Source organism: Notamacropus eugenii, chromosome 5, assembly GCF_028372415.1.
Source record: "Notamacropus eugenii isolate mMacEug1 chromosome 5, mMacEug1.pri_v2, whole genome shotgun sequence".
Taxonomy (NCBI): Eukaryota; Metazoa; Chordata; class Mammalia; order Diprotodontia; family Macropodidae; genus Notamacropus; species Notamacropus eugenii.
In genome coordinates this window covers 127,431,207-127,450,832 of record NC_092876.1, presented here as the reverse complement: position 1 = coordinate 127,450,832, position 19,626 = coordinate 127,431,207, and positions in this window count along the sequence as shown.

Genomic DNA, 19,626 nt, shown 5'->3' with positions numbered 1-19,626 from the left:
CATTCTGCAGCAAAATATGGGATGGGATCAAGGGTACATTTAGAAGGTAAGGAGAAGGGCTACTTCTTCATGTGAGACAAAGATGAAGAAGAAGACAGTGGGAGAAGATATGAATGATGTGGGGTAGAGGAAGAGAGGAGAAGAGGGAGATCTTGAATAATGGCCTTAATTGTTTCATTGAAGAATGAAGTGAAATCCTTACCTGAGAGGATTGGGGCAGGGGATGCCTTTGGAAACTTAGGAGAGATGAAATAGCTTTGAACAGCTGCTGTCATGAGAGGGATATTGAATTGATTAGGAAGGTGAGAAAAGACTGCCTTGCTCTAGTAGGAGCTTCAATGAGATTATGCAACATAAACTTATAATGGACCTAGTCAGGACAATTTTGTGATTTTCTCCAGCTTCATTCAGCAGCTCATGAATGTGAAGGTGATTTATGGTGGGAATAATTGGAGTTTAGAAAGGAGAGATCAGGAATAAGGCTAGGTGGTAAGTGGGAAGGGATTTGAATATAGAAGATAATAGGTGAGGTGGTTCATTGATGGGTGGATGTAGGTAAAGGAGGAGAGCTCTTTCACAGAGTGGGAAAGAACTGAGGGATGGAGGAAATAAAGGTAAAGACCAAATATTAAATATAAAAAAATAAAGGACAAAGAACGGAGTTAGAAGTTGTGAGATAGAGGGAAAGATGGAATGATCAACGATTGTAAAGGAATTCTAAGTTTACGAACATACAAGTAGGGCAACAGTGGGTGATACTGGAAAGGTAAAGAATATGATTGTTTCTGGGTGTAGCCTATATGGAGTGAAGGAGAAAGTCATGGGAACTGAGTAGTATGAAGAATTATTCTAAGCTCCCTTCCAGCTCAAATGTTTTATAGTTATGGGCCCTTTCTGTTATAAAATCCAACTGAAGTGCTGACATTAATAGAGCAGTTAAGGTTTGCAATGTACTTCACATATGTTAATCTCACAAGAGCCCTCTGAGTTAGGTACTAAGAGGTGTCATTGTTCGCATCTTATAGGTGAGAAAACTGAGCCTCAGAGAGGAGAAAAGACTTCTCTATGGTAATCTGACCATTAAATGTTAGAGGTAAGATTTGAATCCAGGTCTATTCTGACATCAGGTCCAAGGCTCTTTCTACTATCCCACAATGCCTCAGTTCTGTTTTATCCTAGGTTTATTTTTTGAATGTAAATTCAGGTGATCTGTCAAGAGACCCTCCTGAACATTATTTTCACTTCTTTCCTGAACTTTGCCTTCTACTCCTGCAGTTAATAGCCAAATATCTTACAGAAACCACCTGCAAGCAATAATGATGAGATTTCATGCCAGGCTCTTGGATTCAGAGGGGACATGTTCTGAGTAATTATTTTAGTCTCATCCCTGGGAATAAAGAGAGGCTGCCATTCCCAAGGGACTGAAGGTTGCTTAGGCCTCAGCCAATTGCACAAGAGGAGAGGAAGGGAAAAAGTGGTTAAAAGTCCAGGAACAGAGCCTTGGCTTCCCTCCCAGGGCCCTCTCTGCCCCCTGCCTCTGCTGGGACATTGAGCTCTTGAGGACTGGGCATTTGTTCATCATTGGCTGCCTGGCTGGGATCCCAGCTTGACATCACTTAGAATCAGAGAATGTGAGAGTTGAAAGAGAAATGAGAAGGTAGCAAGAGTGGCCCATACCTGAACAGGAGTTTGCTCTAAGTGTCTCAGGGTTATCCAGCCTCCCCCTGAAGACCTCCAGTGATGGAAACACAACTTGCCCAGGCAGCCCATTCTACTGTCCCATAGCACTTGCTTTTCCTCACAGGCATTCTGAATCTGCCTCCTTGAAACTTTCACCTTGGTCCCACTTCTTCTCTCTGGGGTCCAGAAAAGTATAGGTCATCAGGCAGATGACAGTCCTTCTAGGACTTTGAAGAGGCCTATTGGCACCTCTCCTTCTCTGTTCCTCCTCCTCTCTTCTCCCTCCCCAACCCAAGTCTTTTCCAGGCTAAACATTACCATGGAGTGGAGATATCATCATTGCAGTGCTGAGAGTGAGTGGCCCAGCTAGATCACGCTCAGCTACTGATTTTGGAGCCCTATTTACCCAGGAACGGACTCCCACACATGGGAACTGTGTCTGCTCTTCCCTGAGCCACCCTGTATGTGAAAACAATGCCTGGAATGTAGCAAGCAATTAAGAAATACTTATTAGCTTGTGGATGGTGGCTTGACCATCCTTTACCATACTTTGTCCAAGGAGGTCAGGGGCTACCAGTGACAACTAGAGCCCTAGCTGAAGTCTCCTTTTTTCTTCACTGGACTGGGGAGGATGGGGCTTTGTCCCAGGCCTTTTCAGGGATTAGGATTAAAGCCCTTCTTTTCCTGGAACATATTGACACATGTGGCTATTACTTGCTCTGCCGTGCTTCACCAAATTACCCAAGGGGGGAAAGACAATGGCAGAGGCCTCTATAATCAGGGAGTGTCTAGGGATCTGACCTCCTCTCACCAGGCCTCCCTCCGAGACCAGAGCCTCAGAATCACCCCACAAGTGATTTGCCTCCGAGGCAAAACCATTTCCCACGTGCAGAACAACTCCTGGGTTGGGGGGGAAGAGATAGAGAGACAGAGAGACAGAGAGAGAGAGAGAGAGGGAGAGGGAGAGGGAGAGGGAGAGGGAGAGGGAGAGGGAGAGGGAGACAGACATAGACACAGAGTCAGAAAGACAGAGAGACAGATAAACACATAGATAGAAAAATCGATACATAGAAAGATATATAGATAGATACACACATACATACATAAAGATAGATACATAAAAAAGAAAGATAGACAAGATAACACACTGAGGGGAGCTTGAGGAGGGGAGTGGAGAGAAAGAGCAAAGTTTTCTCAAGATGGCAACACGGCATTCAAGGAGGAGGGAGAGGATTCTGGAGAGAGCCCAGGTAGGAGTGAGGTGAAGCATATCCTGAGTTAGTCAGTCAGTAAATGTTTAATAAGTTCCTACTATGTGCTAGGTAGTCTGCTAAACTCTGGGGATACAAAAAGAGGCAAAAGACAATCTTTCTTTTCCATGACTTTATAATCTAATCTAATCTAACAAGCAAATAAATATGTACAAACAAGTTATATACAGGATAAAAAAAGAATTAATTAAAAGAGGGGAGACACTAGAATTGGAGGTGGAGTGGGAAAGGGTTCCTGTAGAAGAAGGGATTTTAATGGGCACTTAAAGGAAGGCAAAGAATTCAAGAGGCAGAGATGAGGAGGGAGACCACTCCAGGCATGGGAGACAACTAGAGGAAATGCCCAGAGCTGAGAGATGGAGAGTCTTGTTCCTGAAACAACCAGGAGGCCAGCATCATTGAAGTTCTTCCCCAAATGGTGCTTCCAGGGAGGGTGTCAACAATGAAGAGAGGAGACCCCAGGGTAGTTTGTTCTGAGTGGCAATGTGACAGAATGAGAAAGTGGAGGATCCCTAAGAGATTCCAAGGCAGGTGGTATCCCTTGACCTCTTGGGGATATAGCACAGGAATGGGCTGGCACCAAGGGTGAATTCAGTTAAGGCCCTGGGGACCCAATTATCAGGTATTTATTGACCAGACATTTAAACCAATCCACCTAGACAGTGAGATCGTGAATATCCTGCTCCGTTATCTTGTCTGGAGGGTGGGCATTCCCTTCACTTGGTGACCTCCCCCTTAGTCTCTGTGATTAGAATCCAAATGGTAAATTTTAAAAGGAGGTGGGGAGCATGTCAGCAGAAGTTAGTTGTGTGCATGTTGAGGGACGGGGGATAATGTTGAGGGACAAAGAACAGAGGTGACCTATCTCTCAGAGAGGCCTGACTGTACCTCTACAGGGGTTGAAGGTGGACACTGGGTCCCCAGGAAATTATGTTCCTGGACACTGTGGTGAAGGAGCACATCTTCCTTCATATACTCTATTGTCCTGCTAAGCCACACTGCTCATTGCTACCACTCCTGGTGTATTTCATCTCTCTAGTCTCATCCTCTACCTCTTAGACTCCTCAGTTTTTTTCAAGGTCTATTTCAGGTATCTTCTCTTGAAAAGTCTTTTCATTATTTCCCCTACTTATTAGTACTCACTTTCTTCTCAGATTACAAATGGGTTTACTTCTGTGTGTGTTATGTTTCCTCAGTACAATGTAAGTTTCTAGATGGAAGACCCTTTCAGCCTGTCTTAGCATCTCCAATACCTAGTATAGTGCCTTCTATATACTTTCACATCATACATGCTGAATTCAATTTAATTAAACTGGTCCTTATATGCCAAGATTGCTGATCCCTCACCACCCTGTTTGCTTTCCTCTGGATACATTCCAGGGTGGTGTCCATACCTGGGTGCAATACTCCATATGGTTGACCAGGGCAAAATACAGTGGGGCTAGTGCTTCCCTTGTTCTGGATACTGTACCCTTTCTAATGGGGCCCAAGATGGCTTCATACTATTGACTCATCTGGAACTTGCAGTCCATGAAAACCCCTAGATCTTTTTCATAAGAATCAGATTAAGAAACTGAGGCCAAGAAAGAAGAGACTTTCCTAAGGTCACACAGTGAGTTAGTGGGAGAGCCCTGAAGGAGTGTCTCCTGAGTCTTACCACATTGTACTGTCACCATTGCTCTGGGGACTCTTCACAAGACACTTGTCTGAAAGGGAGATGGAGTAAAAATAGCGACAGGTGATCAGATTTTGAGTCCTGCCTCTTTTACCAACTCATTAATTGTGTGGCCTTGGGCACTAAGCCATTTTCCTCATCGTGAAATAAGTGGTTTCTAAGAACACTCTGAGTGCTGACATTCTGTGTTCTGAGGCACCTCCCAGCTCTGACATTCTGTGTTCTAAGGGTCCTCTCAGCTCTGACATTCTGTGTTCTAAGGTCCCTCCCTGTTCTGACATTCTGTGTTCTAAGCTAGGACAGCTTTGACGTTGTAATTCTATAAATCTATTCTCAGAGTCTCTCCAGGGAGCACGTCTGACTGTCTCTGCTGTTGACGCAAGGTTTCCTGTGATTCATCCATGAGAAGTGGGATCTTGCTGTGCAGAACTTCCCCCCCCATCCCCCACCTCTCCTGAAATCTTCCAAATCAACAGCTGAGAACCTTCGGAAGTTGGGCTGGAGCCACACTTACAATTGTTAGATGCTGCAATCTTAAGAAGTCAGCCTGATTTGTTCCTTGAACAATGTGGGGAAGAAGGAACAGAGTCCCTGGTTTTACTGGGACTTTTTGTCAAGTGCATTAGAAGTGGAAAAAAACCCTGGTCTATGAGTCAGGGCATTTGGGGTGAGACCCCACTCTGTCTCTAAATAATAGTGGGATTTTAGGGAAGCTACTACCTCTCTTGGAAGCTTGGATTCCTCCTTTGTGAAATAAAGGAATTTGGTTCAATGATCTCTGGCTTTCTTTTCAGGTTCCAGGAACATTAGTTGGAGGCAGACTTCAAATTCCAGTTCTCCTAGTAGGGTGGTTGCTTTTGGCAAGTCACCAGTCTTCTAGGCCTCCATTTCCCCATTTATCAAATGGAGAGAGAATGTTTTCACTATCTGCTTCATAAATCTCTGTGAGAAAAATGTTTTGTAAGCAGTGTAAAGCGATAAGTATTTAAAAACTGGCTCTCAAAAAATGCAGGAATAAATATCGTATGATGAGCAACTATGAATGACTTAGCTCTCTCTTCTCAGCAATACACTGATCCAAGACAATTCCGAAGGACTCATGATGGAAAATGCTGTCCACCTCCAGAGAAAGAGCTGATGGAGTCTGAATGCAGATAGAAGCATACTATTTTTCACTTTCTATAATTTTTGTGGGTTTTTCCCTTTTGGGTCTGTGTTTTTTTTTCACATGACTAACATAGTAATATGTTTTGCATGACTGAACGTGTATAACCTATATCAAATTGCTTACCATCTCAGGGAGAGGATGGGGAAGGGAGGGAGAGAGAAAATTTGAAACTCAAATTTTTTTTAAATGAATGTTAAAAATTGTCTTTCCATATAACTGTGGGAAAATAAAATATTATTTGAAAAGAAATTAATGTTATATAAAAACAAAACATATCAATAAAAAGATTTTTAAAGACCAAAACGTATGCATAACACACTTTAAAGTTCAACCTATGTTATTAAATCTTTAATCATTTTTTTAAATCTAAAAATAAGCAAAATGATAAATCACCTCCTGATTTGTAGCACTAGCTTATTTCCAAAGTGTAAATTCCTACACTGAAAGTTTAACAATTGGCACCCACTAGTTGACTCCAGTGCAACCCTGTTTGTAAGCTTTATGTTATAAAAGAGATATAGGTTAGAGTTGTTATTACCTTCTATGTTCCAGCATCTTCAATTCTAAAGTTCCTTCCAGCTCTAAGAATTTCTTCTTCAGGATATACATGCCCAAGTCTTTCAATTGATCCTTATGTAGAATGATCCATGAAATTATGGTTTCCTTGAAAGGAGGGACTCTTTTTGTATCCCCATTGCTTAGCACAATGCCTGGCACATAGTAGGCACTTTGTGTTGCTGCTGTTCAGTTATTTCAATTGTGTCTGACTCCTCATGATCCCATTTGGGGTTTTCTTGGCAAACATACTGTAGTGGTTTTCCATTTCCTTCTCCAGACCATTTTGTAGATGAGGATACTGAGGCGAATAGGGTTACATAACTTGACCAGGATCACACAGTAGTAAGTATCTGAGGCCAGGCTTGCATTCAGAAGACAAGTTGTCTTGACTCCAGGGTCAGCACTGTATCTGTGCTACCTAGCTGCCCCCTACTAGGCACTTAGTAAATGCTTATGGACTTGCTGCATGACCAGCCTGTCATGCTTTCATCATGTTGGTCATTCCCTTCTGGATACTTTTTTGCTTCTCAATGTTTTCCTTAAAAATGGCACCCAAAATCAGACCCAGTACTCCAGATGTTTTCTGAGCAGAATAAAGTACGGCAAGATTATCTGCTTTCTCATTCTAGACCCCTTGCCATTCTTGACTGAAGAGGTTAGCTTTCCCCTCTCCCCTTTGCTGCCTTGTCACACTACTGACAATAAAACTCCCATGTCTTTCTTGTGCAGTTGGCACATTGAACTTAAGTATACGACTTTCCATCTATGCTATTAAGGTTTCATCCCATTAGAACTGACTCCTTGGTCTAGCCTGTTAAGATTTTTTTGGATCTTTACTTTATTATCCAACACAATAACTATCCATCCCAGCTTTATGCCAACTGCAAATTTGATACAAATGTCATCTGCATCTTCATCTAAGTCACTGATAAAAGTATTGTTCAGCATAGAGTCAATGACAGGTACCTGGGCCAGTCATAGAATCAAATGTAGTTTCAATTCAATTCAATAATCATGTATTAATTGTCTACTATATACAAAGGTATTGTGTTCAGCACTGGGATCAAAAGACACAAATGACATAATCTTTACTCTCGAGGAGTTTGGAGTCTGACAGGAGATGTAACAGATATAGAGATAAATATGAAATAATATAGACTTGAATCAGAGCAAACAAAAGAGCAGTCTCTAGAAAGTGCTACAAGAAATGCAAGGCTAGGAGTCAGAACAGGAAAGGATTATAGGAGCCAGTCAGGTAAGGAAACTGAGGCCCAGAGGGGTAAAGTGATTGACCCAAAGTCAAATGATTGTGCTCCTGAACTGTACCTTCTGCCTCTATTTTCCTATGGTCCTACTCATTCATTTAAGAGTTCAGCAAACATTTAAGTGTCTAGATAAGACATGACTCCTACTTTCATCGAGTTTACATTTTAGTAAAGGGTTAAGTGATAAACACCATTAACTATGATCTTGTGGTGAATTTAAACATCATTTCATAAAAATTTAAGAAGGGAGAGAGAGTTTTCATCCAGAGGAAATCCTGGAAGGCTTTTAGCAAGAGATGGTACCTGAGCTGTGCTTCAGGGAACATAAGTCAGCCTTGTGTGTACTTTCTTCTCCCCTTTCAGCTCAACAAGCACTCAAATTGCTCAAATTCCTGGGTCCTAGGGACTTTTTTCCCAATCGAGGCTGAGAAATACTGCTCTAACCCTTCTTTTGGTCAAATAACTGAAGTTTTTGTGGGGGTTGTCAAGAAAATGAAGGTGATATGACTAACTGTGGGTATAAGGCAAGTAATCATGGAGATGGCATAACTAAGAGCCATGAGAGGGATGAGTTGCAGACCATGTATCAGGGAGAAATAGGCAATCCTAGACCCAAACCTGGTCCTTCACTGAAGTCTTCAACCCTTGGACCATTCAGGAGTACCCTCTGACTAAAGAGAGAGACCAAAGATATGCCTTCACTGCTGAAGATGTGAGCTTAAATGAGTCTAAGACCCAAATCATTTGGAGATGAGGGTGGAGAAAATGGAAGGATACTAGCCTCAGGCAGAGAAGTTAGATGGCACAGTAGGTAGAGTGCTGGACTTGAAGTCACTTAACACTGTTTACTTCAATTTCCTCATCTGTAAAATGAGCTGGAGAAGGAAATAGCAAATCAATGCAGTATCTTTGTCAAGAAAACCCAGGGGTCACAAAGAGTTGGAAATGACTGAATAACAACTAGATCCACAGGCAGGAATGTGGTTGGTATTGTTTTCACTGATTTAATATTCATTTCTGTTCTGATTAAATGTTTAAACTTTCAGTACATAATCTGCTAATGCACCAGTGGTATTCTAACCCTATAGCCAAGACTCTGACATAGCTTCTTCGGTCCAGCTTGTTTTCTAAGATGGCGACTCAGAGATTAGAGTGAGAGGGGCAATTGCCAGACAGGACTGGCTCAGTGTTTGAAAGTGAAGAGACTAGGGCAAATGGCAACTAGACAGATTTAGACATGTCAGTATTCCCTGCTACGGAGTTGTATTGAAACCTTCAAGCACTGAATCTTTCCATTGAAGGCAGTATTCAAGGCCTGAACCAACCAGATTGAAACAGAAGCTCTTAGTTGTCAGAAGGGAAGGAAGTAGCAGATAGATCACAATGAAAGTGAGGAAGGATTTCCAGAGTTCAGACCTCTGTAGGTATTGTAAGTTTAGGCTGTTTCTCTTTATATTACATGCTACCGATTGAAGTTGGGACTTTATGACCAGATACTGACTTCCTACAGTCCCATGATCTTGCTGATATGGCTATGACTGATGGATGCATATAATTATTCCTGAATTGGGGGCTGGACCTGGGATATGTATGAAATGAAGATCTTGGAAATGCATATATCTTTTGCTTTGCAGCTTGCTACACTTTTATCAAATGTATTTAAATTTTTGTTTAATCAGGACAATGACCTGTAGTGAAGGCAGCTAAAATAACTCTAAGATCTAGGAAAGGAAGGGGTGAAGCTATGTAGAGAGGAGCTGAACCTTTAATTAAATGATGTGATGCAGCACCGTAGGGTGAGAAGTTGGGTTGATTGACAGCCATCCCTGTCCATGGTCCTGACTACTCACTGAAGCCTATACAAGTGCCCTGCTACTACACATGACATGATATTAGCATGGTGAATACCTAGACCTGAGTTAACAAACAGAAATCCCTAGTTTTTTAATTGGGTGAGGAATAATGAGCTAAGAAGGGTAAATTACTATGAAAAATCACTTTTGCTGAAACCTGATTTGTGTGGATTCAGCTGATGGGACCTAATGGGCTGCATACAGTATGTGAGAAATATGCCCTTCATTGAGAAATGGCTAAACAAATTATAGTATATGAATGTAATATAATATTTCAATGCTGTAAAAAATGATGAACATGATGAATACAGAGAAGTATGGAAAGATCTATTTGAACTGAGGAAGAGTGAAACAGAGCCAAGAACTCAAAACACACAACAACTACAACAATGTAGATAGAAAGAACCTCATCAGCACACACAAATCAAAAGTGAATATTGCAAAATTATAAAGAACAAGCATATAGAGATACAGTCTTACCCTTTATAAAGGAAGGAAGTCCGTAAGAGTTACAGATTGCACAGATTTTTACAAATTTTTACAAATACATTGATCAGTTATGAGTTTTTCCTCTTCCTTTTCCTTTTCTTTTCTTGTCTTCAAAACACTATTCATAACATGAGATGCCTCTCTAGAAGTGAAAAAGGGAAGAATACAGAGGGAAGCTATGGTCTTATACAAAAAGGCATAAAAAATATTAAAAAGAAATATGCAAGCATACAAAATATAAATCTTAAATGTTGTAAGCACACAAATTTAGAAAATAGTCTAATCAGCATGGGATAGGTTTATTAAGGGAAGGTTTTTTGAAGATGAACTTTTTTTAAAAATTATTTTTAGTTCTGAATTCTTTCCCTTTCTCTGCCCTTCCCCCACTCATTGAGAAGGCAAGAAATATAATACCCATTATACATATGAGATCATGCAAAACATATTTTCACATGAAAATGAACCTTTAGCCAGGTCTTAAAGGTACTAATGAATGTATATTGGTTGAGAAGAGGTAATTGACACCAGGGGGAAAGCTTGAGCAGAAGCAGGAAGGCAGAGCTAGGCCACTATAGGTTGGAGATACAAGAGGGGACTCCTTGGATAGAACAGAAGGTACCTAGTGGGCAGTCCTGCCCTGACAAACACATGGTATTGGCTGGCTGAGCCTGGACAGATCTGGCTCTTAGAGAGGAATACATTCAATGGATTCTGATCCTGCAGTCTATATTTGTGGCATGGGTATAGTTCAGTCATTTTTCAGTCATGTCTCACTCTTCATGACTCCATTTGAGGTTTTCTTGGCAAGGATACTGGAGTATTTTGCCATTTCCTTCTCCAGCTCATTTTAACAGATGAGGAAACTGAGGCAAACAGGGTTAAGTGACTTGCCCAGGATCACACAGCTAGTAAGTATGAGTCCTTCTGACTCCTGACCCAGCACTCCACCCACTGCACCACCTAGCTGGCCTGGTTTATGTTTGTACACACTTTAAAAATAGTAATAGAGGATGAAGAATAGGAGCCGAAGAGTGCTCTACTTGAAATCAAGAGACCTGAGTTCAAAACCTGTCTCCAAGACTAACTAGCTGTGTGACCTTGGGCAAATTTTAGTTTACATATAAAATGGGTGCAATTATAATGCATACATGGTTTACTTCGCAGGAATATTGAAAGGAAAATGGTGTATAAACCTTAAAGAACTATGAGAGGTGCATTACTGGCCTTAAAGCCAAGAACAATGTTCCAGGTCTGCCTCTGATAGATGCTATGTGACCTTGAGCAAATAACTTAATCATTCCTCTCCATGACGCCCTCTGTACCTCCTCTACCAAGTTCCAGCTCTAACTGACTCTAGGCCTGAAATTCACACATTGGAAGTGCGCTCCAACCCTGCAGCCTCTCCCTTGATTCAATGGCTCTTCCCAGACCATCCATTAAGGGAATGTGCCCAAGCCAGCCTCACCTTGGTCCTCTCCAGCCTGCACTTGAGATTTTCTCTTCCCTGCCTCCAGGTAAGATACCTTTGTCTCTCCCCCTCTCCCTTTTCAGTTTCCCTTTAAGTTCTGGCCTCCCTCATAAGATTTTAAGTTCCTTGGATGCAGAGAGTCTTTGTTTCTACTCCCGCTGAGGTCATCCACTGCAAACTGGGCCATGGTCATTTTTTTCTTGCTACTGGACTTCGATGACTCTGGAGGAGAGAGTGAGGCTGATAACTGTGAGCAACCCTGACTCACTTAAATCCAATTCATGAGCAAGACAAGACATCCCTCAGTGATACCATTGGTCATCTTTGAAAAACAGAATGTACAACAACTTGTCTAAGTATCTCCAGTGCTGAACACAGTGCTTGTCACAGAGTATGTGCTTAATAAATGCTTGTGGACTGAATGACAACCAGTCATTGCTCCAGGGAATTCTCTAAGACTTTAAGTTGTCTAAAATTTTGTCCCTGGCACATATGCCATATACCATATGCCAATGAAATCACAGGACTAGTCCCTGTCCCTGAAGAGCTATGTAAATGTGAGATATTATCATTATTATTACAATACATGGACATGATTTTAAGTCATATCTTGTCTGACTTCCCATCCCTTAATTTTATTTTTCTAAAACTTAAATATACAATAAGAAAACAAAAAGAAACATTATAAACTTAAATATTAAAACTTAAATGCAAAGTAAGAAAAGTGTCGTGCACAGCAGAACATGAGAGGATTCAAAATACACAGCAATAAATTTCCTTTTCAAGAAAGCCTATGTAATAATGCTTGTGTTGAGAGCTATCCACCTTTTTTTGCTTTCTTGTAAGTTTTCTTTTGTTCTCTGCTGTGCACTTTTTACCTTATTCCTTTATTCCCCTTCCAAGGAATCCATTTCTACTGAATCCTCAATAAGGAGGAACATTAGCCTCTGCTTGGATATCACCTGCAGCAGTGGATTCATTATCTCACAACACAGCCCATGCTGTTATTGAACATCTCTGTTGGAAAGTTCTTCCAGATGCCAAGCCAAAATATGCCTCCTTGTAACTTCTTACAGTGAAAACAATAATAATAACAGTAATAGCTATCATTTGTGTAGCCATTTAAAGTTTGCAAAGTGCCTTACATATACTATCTCATTTTTTCCTCAGATACTTCCTGGAGGTAGGTGCTATTATTATCCCCATTTTATAGATGAGGAAACTGAGGAAGTGTAATGTTAATGTAAGGTTAATGGTGAGTGGAGGGAAGAGTTAAAGATCTTCTCTGCCCATTAAAAGGCCTCAATTCCTCTTGCTAACTTCCCTCTGAAGTGAGGTTTTACTTTGGGGCTTACTTATTGGAAGTGTTCCTTTGACCAGACGAGACTCTGAGAAGCCTCTAAGGAGCCCCCCGGCTTTGAAAACTCAGATGTTGGTGCTTCTCTCTCTGGTAACTATGTATGTATTTAACGGTCAGACAGGTGGATCTGTCTGTTGATCTGTGATGTATGTATTGCTCATGGTCAGACAGTTGGAAGCCCTGTCTGCAGGTCTTTATTTTTCTGCTTGTATTTTCTCTGCTGGTATGTGTAATTGATTAAAGTGATTGTTGACCCCTCAAAAGTTGCTTTCCTTTTAGAAAAGCAGATCTAAGAACCTGTCCAGCAGGCCCTCCTGTGTATGCCGGGGTCCTTGCTGTTACAGGAAGACAGTGGTTAAATTATCTACTGAGGGTCACACAATTAGTTAAATGTCTGAGGGAGGACTTGAACTCATCTTCCTGATTAAAGTCTAGTACTCTATACAAATGTGTGCCACCTAGCTGCCTACTCTTGTAGTCGAAACACCTGAGTTCAAGTCTCAGTTTTAACATTTACTAGTTCCATGTTCCTGATCCATTTAACTTCTCTGAGATTAGTTTCCTCTCTATAAGATAGAGTGGAAGTACTCCATGCTCCAACTGCCTCATAGGCATGAAAGAAATCTTAGTACCAGCTGTAGTAGATTTGTTATTACTACTGTTCTTACATCTGCAGGGACCACACAGCCGGAGGCTGCTCTGTCTCTCCTAGGTCAGCCCTTCAGACATTTCACAGCAATGATTCTGTCTCTCCCTGCCCCTGTTCCCAGTCTTCTTTTCCCTAGAATAAACATTTATAGTTCCTTTAATGGATCCTCACAAGACATGCTGTAGTGGTTTGGCTTTATTTGCTATAGTTATACTGGATCAAAAAAAGGCCTACCTCTATTGATCCTCTGATGGGCTGCCTTGAGTTGCAGAAACTGAGTTAGAAACAGACATCAGGGATCAAGAGCTCCCTGATGGTTGCAATCAGCAGCTTTATTGGGCACAGATTATATGCAGGAACAACGTGTATACCATTTCTTGCCTACCCAGGCAACCATGGTATCTTAGCACACCCCAAATTGGAAATATTCAATAACTTGGATGGTATTGAAGCTTCCACTGGCTGGAAAATACCCAGGTGAAACTTGAAATTCAAGACCAATCCTGCAGTGTGATCACTGCTGCTCACTTAAAAAAAATCAGTCACCACACAAAGGATTTGGAGAATGGCCCAACAGGAATCACACATATAATCTCAGAGTAGTAAATTCTTGGTCCACCTGTACACCTATGATTTAACTTTTTTCTCACAACTACTTCATTAGTTGAGTATGATTTTGAGAAGCAGGGTTTCATGAGTCAGGAATTTTGCCTCTGACACTTGTTAGCTGTGCAAGATATCTCTACCAGCTTGGACAAGCCACCCATGAGCCTCAGTTACCCATAGTACCTTTCTCACAGGAACAAAAAAGGTTGAGATTCCAATGAGATCATGGGTGCAAATCACTTGCAAACATCACCATATAAATGTCAGTTATTATCATTAGTTCTCCTGTGACATGCTTAGAGTCACACAGTCTGCCATATTGGCACAAGGACCACAAAGAATACGAGTTTCCCAACTCCCAGCCTAGAGTAGGTTCCCACAACTCTGAAGCAGGCATCTTTCCTGGTGAAGAGCTTTCTTTGACATGGAACCTTTGCCCTCCTCCCCTTTAGGCAATTTGCTTCATCTGCTTCATGTCTCCCTGGGCTTTGGATATCCCCATATCAGGGTATCTGGGCAGGTTTATGAACTAGTCAGTAAATGTTTACATTTCCACATAGCTGGGTGACAGGAAACCCAGCAAGGAGCCTCTGGTCTGAGAATGCAGGAGGGCTCCTAGGCTTCTAGCTCCCCTAATTGGCCTTTATCTTTGGAGATAAAGAGTAAAGGACAGATAGCAGACACACTTGGGGGAGGTAACATCTCCACACACAAATTGGACAGCTTTAGGGGCCAGTACTGAGCTATTTGTCTATGATTAGAAGAAGAGAGATGGAGGAACTCCATAATTCGGGTATATCCAGCCAAACTGGGCCTCTCTCTGGGTAATAGTAGATTAATATGGGCACAGGTGGTGTCCTGAGGAAATTTCCTGTCTCTGGGGACTTTGTGATCACTCTGCCACCCCACCTCAACTGCCTCTTCTGCTATGATCTAAATCGGGATGGGGAGCCTGTGACCTTAAGGCCACATGTGACCTTCTAGATCCTTAAGTGTGGCCTTTAGACAGAATCCAAATTTTACAGAATACCTGGAATTCTAAAGTCTACACAGAGGGACAGAGAAATGCAGCAGAAAGTTCACAGGGTGAGGAAGGAATCAGACTTTGGGCATTGTTGCAAGGATCTTAGAGGTCACCTAGTCCAAACCTCCTATTTTAAAGAAATGGGGAAAAAAACTAGTAAGTAGCCAAAACTGGATTTGAATCCAGATCCTCAAATTCCAAATCTAGAGTTTTCTCCATTGTACCCTGGGACCTTAGACATCCCTTAGTCCAGTGTTTCTTCAGCTGTGCTGCAAGGAACCCAGAAACATGCACATCTGTTGCTGTTGATTTTTAATGTTGTTTGTTAATAGGGATTAAAATAATAGCTTTAGGGGGTTTTGCTCTAAGCATTTGGTCAAAGTTTTATTTAAACTGAAGGTTCTACCTTGTAAAAAAATTTGAGAACCCTAATTCCAGTCCAACATCTTCCTTTTACAGATGAGGAAGCTAAAGCCCAGAGAAGAAACAGTGTATGGGTACTATAGTAGAGCTGGAATTCAAATCCAGGACTGGAAAAGACCTTGGAATATAGAAAATATACCATCAGAGTTTAAAAGGAGCTTAGAGCAAAGGACATAGAACTTAGAGTGTTAGAGCTGGGAAGAATGTTAGAATGTAGAATGTTAGATATTGAAGAACATAAAATGAACATTACATTTAAAAGAGATGTAAAAAGAATGTTAGAACCAGAAAGTGCCATAGACCATAGAATATCAGAATTTAAAAGGAGCTTTAGTTAAAAGGGACTTTAGAACACAGAATGTTGGGTCTAGAAGGGACCATTGAACCTAAAGAAGGACATTAGACTTAAAATCTAAAGAGAACTAAAAAAATCTAAAAAGAATGTTAGAACCATAAAGGACTATAGAGCACAGAATATCAGAACTGAAAGAGAGTTTAGAACATACAATGGCAGAGCTGGAAGGGACTTGAGAACATGGGAAGTCACAGCTGGAGAGAACATTTAAATATAGAATGTTTAAATGAAGCTTAGAATAAATGACATAGAACATAGAATGGTAGAACTGAAAAGGATGTTAGAACCTGGAATGATAAACATGAAAGGCATTACAAAAAGGACATTAGATCAAAAAAAAGATCTTAAAAGAACATTTGAACTATTTGTTGTTTTTGTTCAGTTGTTTCAGTCATGTCCAACTCTTTGTGAACCTGTTTGAGTTTTTCTTGGCAAAGATACTGGAGTGGTTTGCCATTTCTTTCTCTAGTTCATTTTATAGATAAGGAACTGAGGCAAACAAGGTTAAGTGACTTGCCTAGGGTCACACAGCTAGTAAGTTTGTAGGGCTGGATTTGAACTCAGAAGATGAGTCATTCTGAGTATAGAACCAGCACTCTATCTACTGTACCACCTAGCTATTTGACCCATAAGGGACCATAGAACATAGAATGTTAGAACTGAAAAGAAGCTTGGAACATAGAATGTCAACGCTGAAAGAGACCTTAGTACATGGAATGTCGGAGCTGGAAGGGATCTCAGAGCACAGAATGTTAGAACTGAAAGAAAACTCAAGGCATAAAAATAGACCATTAGAGCTAGAAAAGACCTTAGAAGGTAAAAAATGGAATTTTAGAGTTATAAAGTAGCCAGAAATACTGAATGGAAGGGTACTTGGACAATAGAAAATAGAATGTTGGGAGTGAAAGGAATTTCTGAACGTAAAAAGTATGTTAGCATTAAAAGGAATCTAACATAGATATTAGAACTAGAACGCATCATGGGGCAGCTAGATGGAATGGTGGATAGAGCTTTGGGCTTGGAATCAGTAAGACTCATCTTTCTGAGTTCAAATCTGGCCCCAGACACTTATTAGCTGTGTAACCCTGGGCAAGTCACTTAATCTTGTTTGCCTCTGTTCCTAATCTGTGAAATGAACTGAGAAGGTAATGGCAAACCACTCTAGTATCTTTGCCAAGAAAAATCCAAAATAGGGTCACAGGGAATCAGACATGACTAAACAACAACAACTACAACAATGGATCATAGATCAAAGAATATTAGACTATAGAACACCAGAGCTAGGAGACTACCTTACCTAAGGACCAACTATTTCAACCACTTAAAAAAAATAGGACCTTCTATCCTAGTGCAGCTAAGTGGTTTGCTTGGAGTCAGAGAACATATCAGTGGCTGAGCGGGACTCCAGTGCAGAGCTCTTTCTACATGACTAAAAGAATGTGCAAATTTATACCTGGGGCAGTTCCTCAAGCACTTGACTATAGGTCTCAGGTGCCCCCTAAATCTCCTCTTCTTTAGGCTCAATGTTATCTAGACTTACAGTGGATCCTTGTGTAGCAGTCTTGAGTCCTCTCACCCATGAGACTGACTTTCTCTGGACACACTGTAGCACATCAATATCCATCTCAAAAGTTTGGCATCCACATTTGTGCAAGAGCACAAATAACCTATCTAGTTCTTTCAGCATTTGTATGACTTGTATTCCTTGTAGGCAACTAGATGCCAAGTGGCCACCTCTCCTCACTTATTTTGGCTAGTCTTTGTTTTATTTTTCCAAGCCCAAAGATCATTCCTTCTTCCATCTACTTTGGATACTACTTCATTTCTTTCACTTTTTGACGTATGAACTCAATGTTATGGCCAGTCACAAATTTCTCTATTGCCCACCTGTTAAGAGCATGTGTATATACTTAAATATATTTTATATATAGCAATTTTTTACATATTGTTTCCCCCATTGTTATGTGAGCTTTTCAGGGCAGACATGGTTTTTTGCCTTTCTTTGTATCCTCAATACTTAGTGCACTGCCTGACGCATACTCAGTGTTTAACAAAGACTTATTGACCAATCCTTTGGAGACTTGCCACCTTCATCCAGTATCCCTTCTCTGATGCTCCTCTTGCCTCTGTCCCAATTTATTACTTTATTTCATTTTATTTTTTGACACTGATATCTCTCACCCAGGCTGGAAATGCAACAGCCATTCATGGGCTAAATCCTATGCAGGGAAGGTTTGACCTGCTCCATTTCCGACCTGGGCTGCCTTTCAACCTGCTGCCCTATTTTTAGGTGACTTAGTGTCCCCTTCTCCTGAGTCTTACATTATTGGTACAGGTTCAGGCACCTGCTGAAGGTCAGAGTTCTCCAGTTCTAGAGATCTGCCAGCCTGAGCTTCTCCTGTAGCAAGGAATTACAGAGGTATGCCACCACTGGAAGCTCATTAATACAATTAAAAAAAAAATTATCACCATCCTTAGGAATTGATTCTGGCTGATCTTTATTGTTCTGAAAATCTATTATATGGGAAGGTGCCACGGTGTATATTCATCCTCAGTACTTTCTCTTGTTTACGTCATACACACATATGCATACATATATACATATAGGTGCACACATAATATATATATATAATATGTGTGTATGTATATATGTATATATATCTTATATATATACACATATATATCTATATATAAATAGGTATATATACTCTCTCTCTTGTGTGTATGTATGTATATATTCTAGGCTGGGTCATATTTCCCATTCAGGCACATCAATTTCTTTACATAGTGTTCTCTTTCTGACCTTACTGGAATTATTTCTGTTTGTTTCTTCATTCTTTAATTCCTAAGAGCTCCCCATCCTTTCTGGGCTTAAATCCTCTGTGGAAAATTAGGACTTTGGATCCTGCCTATTTAACCTTCTTTAAACTCTTGGAAATCTGCTCTCCAAAAAAATGACTATGCCCAGTTTTCTCCTTCTCTTTCATGAACTCTGTGATGGAGCAGTCACTTGCCCCTAAAGTTCCTGTCATTTCTATTTCTGGATTCAGTTCCTCCATGTTGGTCAGAGTCAGGCCCAGAATAGAAGTTCCTCTTGTCATTTCCTTCACCTTTTGAAGTATGAACTCATTGTTGTGGTCAGTCAGTCATGAATTTCTCAACTACCCTGTATCTGAAAGAGTAGTTTAGTAAGTGCTCTACATCACTGTGATGTCAAGCGTCTGTGCCTGAAATGTGATATGTTTCTGGAACTACTTAGCTAACTCCTCCTACTGTCCAGGTGGTCTGTAGCAAACCTCTAGAAAATATTGCTTCTGAAACTCCTTCACTGACCTTCAACCAAATGTTTCTGTCCACTCAGGTTCTTGGATTTTCTAATGTGAATCTATCAATCTATTAACCCTCACTCTCTCCCTTCCCCCTCCTATCTATCTTTTTTAATCTACATACACACATATATATATACACATATGCATATATTATACATGCTCATATATTATATATAAAAAGAATTATTTTAAAGATGTCAACTTTCTCAGAAAACTGTAGACATACAGTAATGAATTTATATATTATGTTCAACTGCACATTCAAATGAAAATATACAGCATAAAAATAATAATGTAAGAAAATGGAACAACACAATCCAAAATCATAGAGAGGCTGATTTTTTTAGCACCAGAAAAGGAAATGAGCCCTGATGACTGAGACTAATGACTAGCACTGTATTCATATACAAGTCAAACCTCTGACATTAAGAAACCAGAGTGTTTTGTCACTTG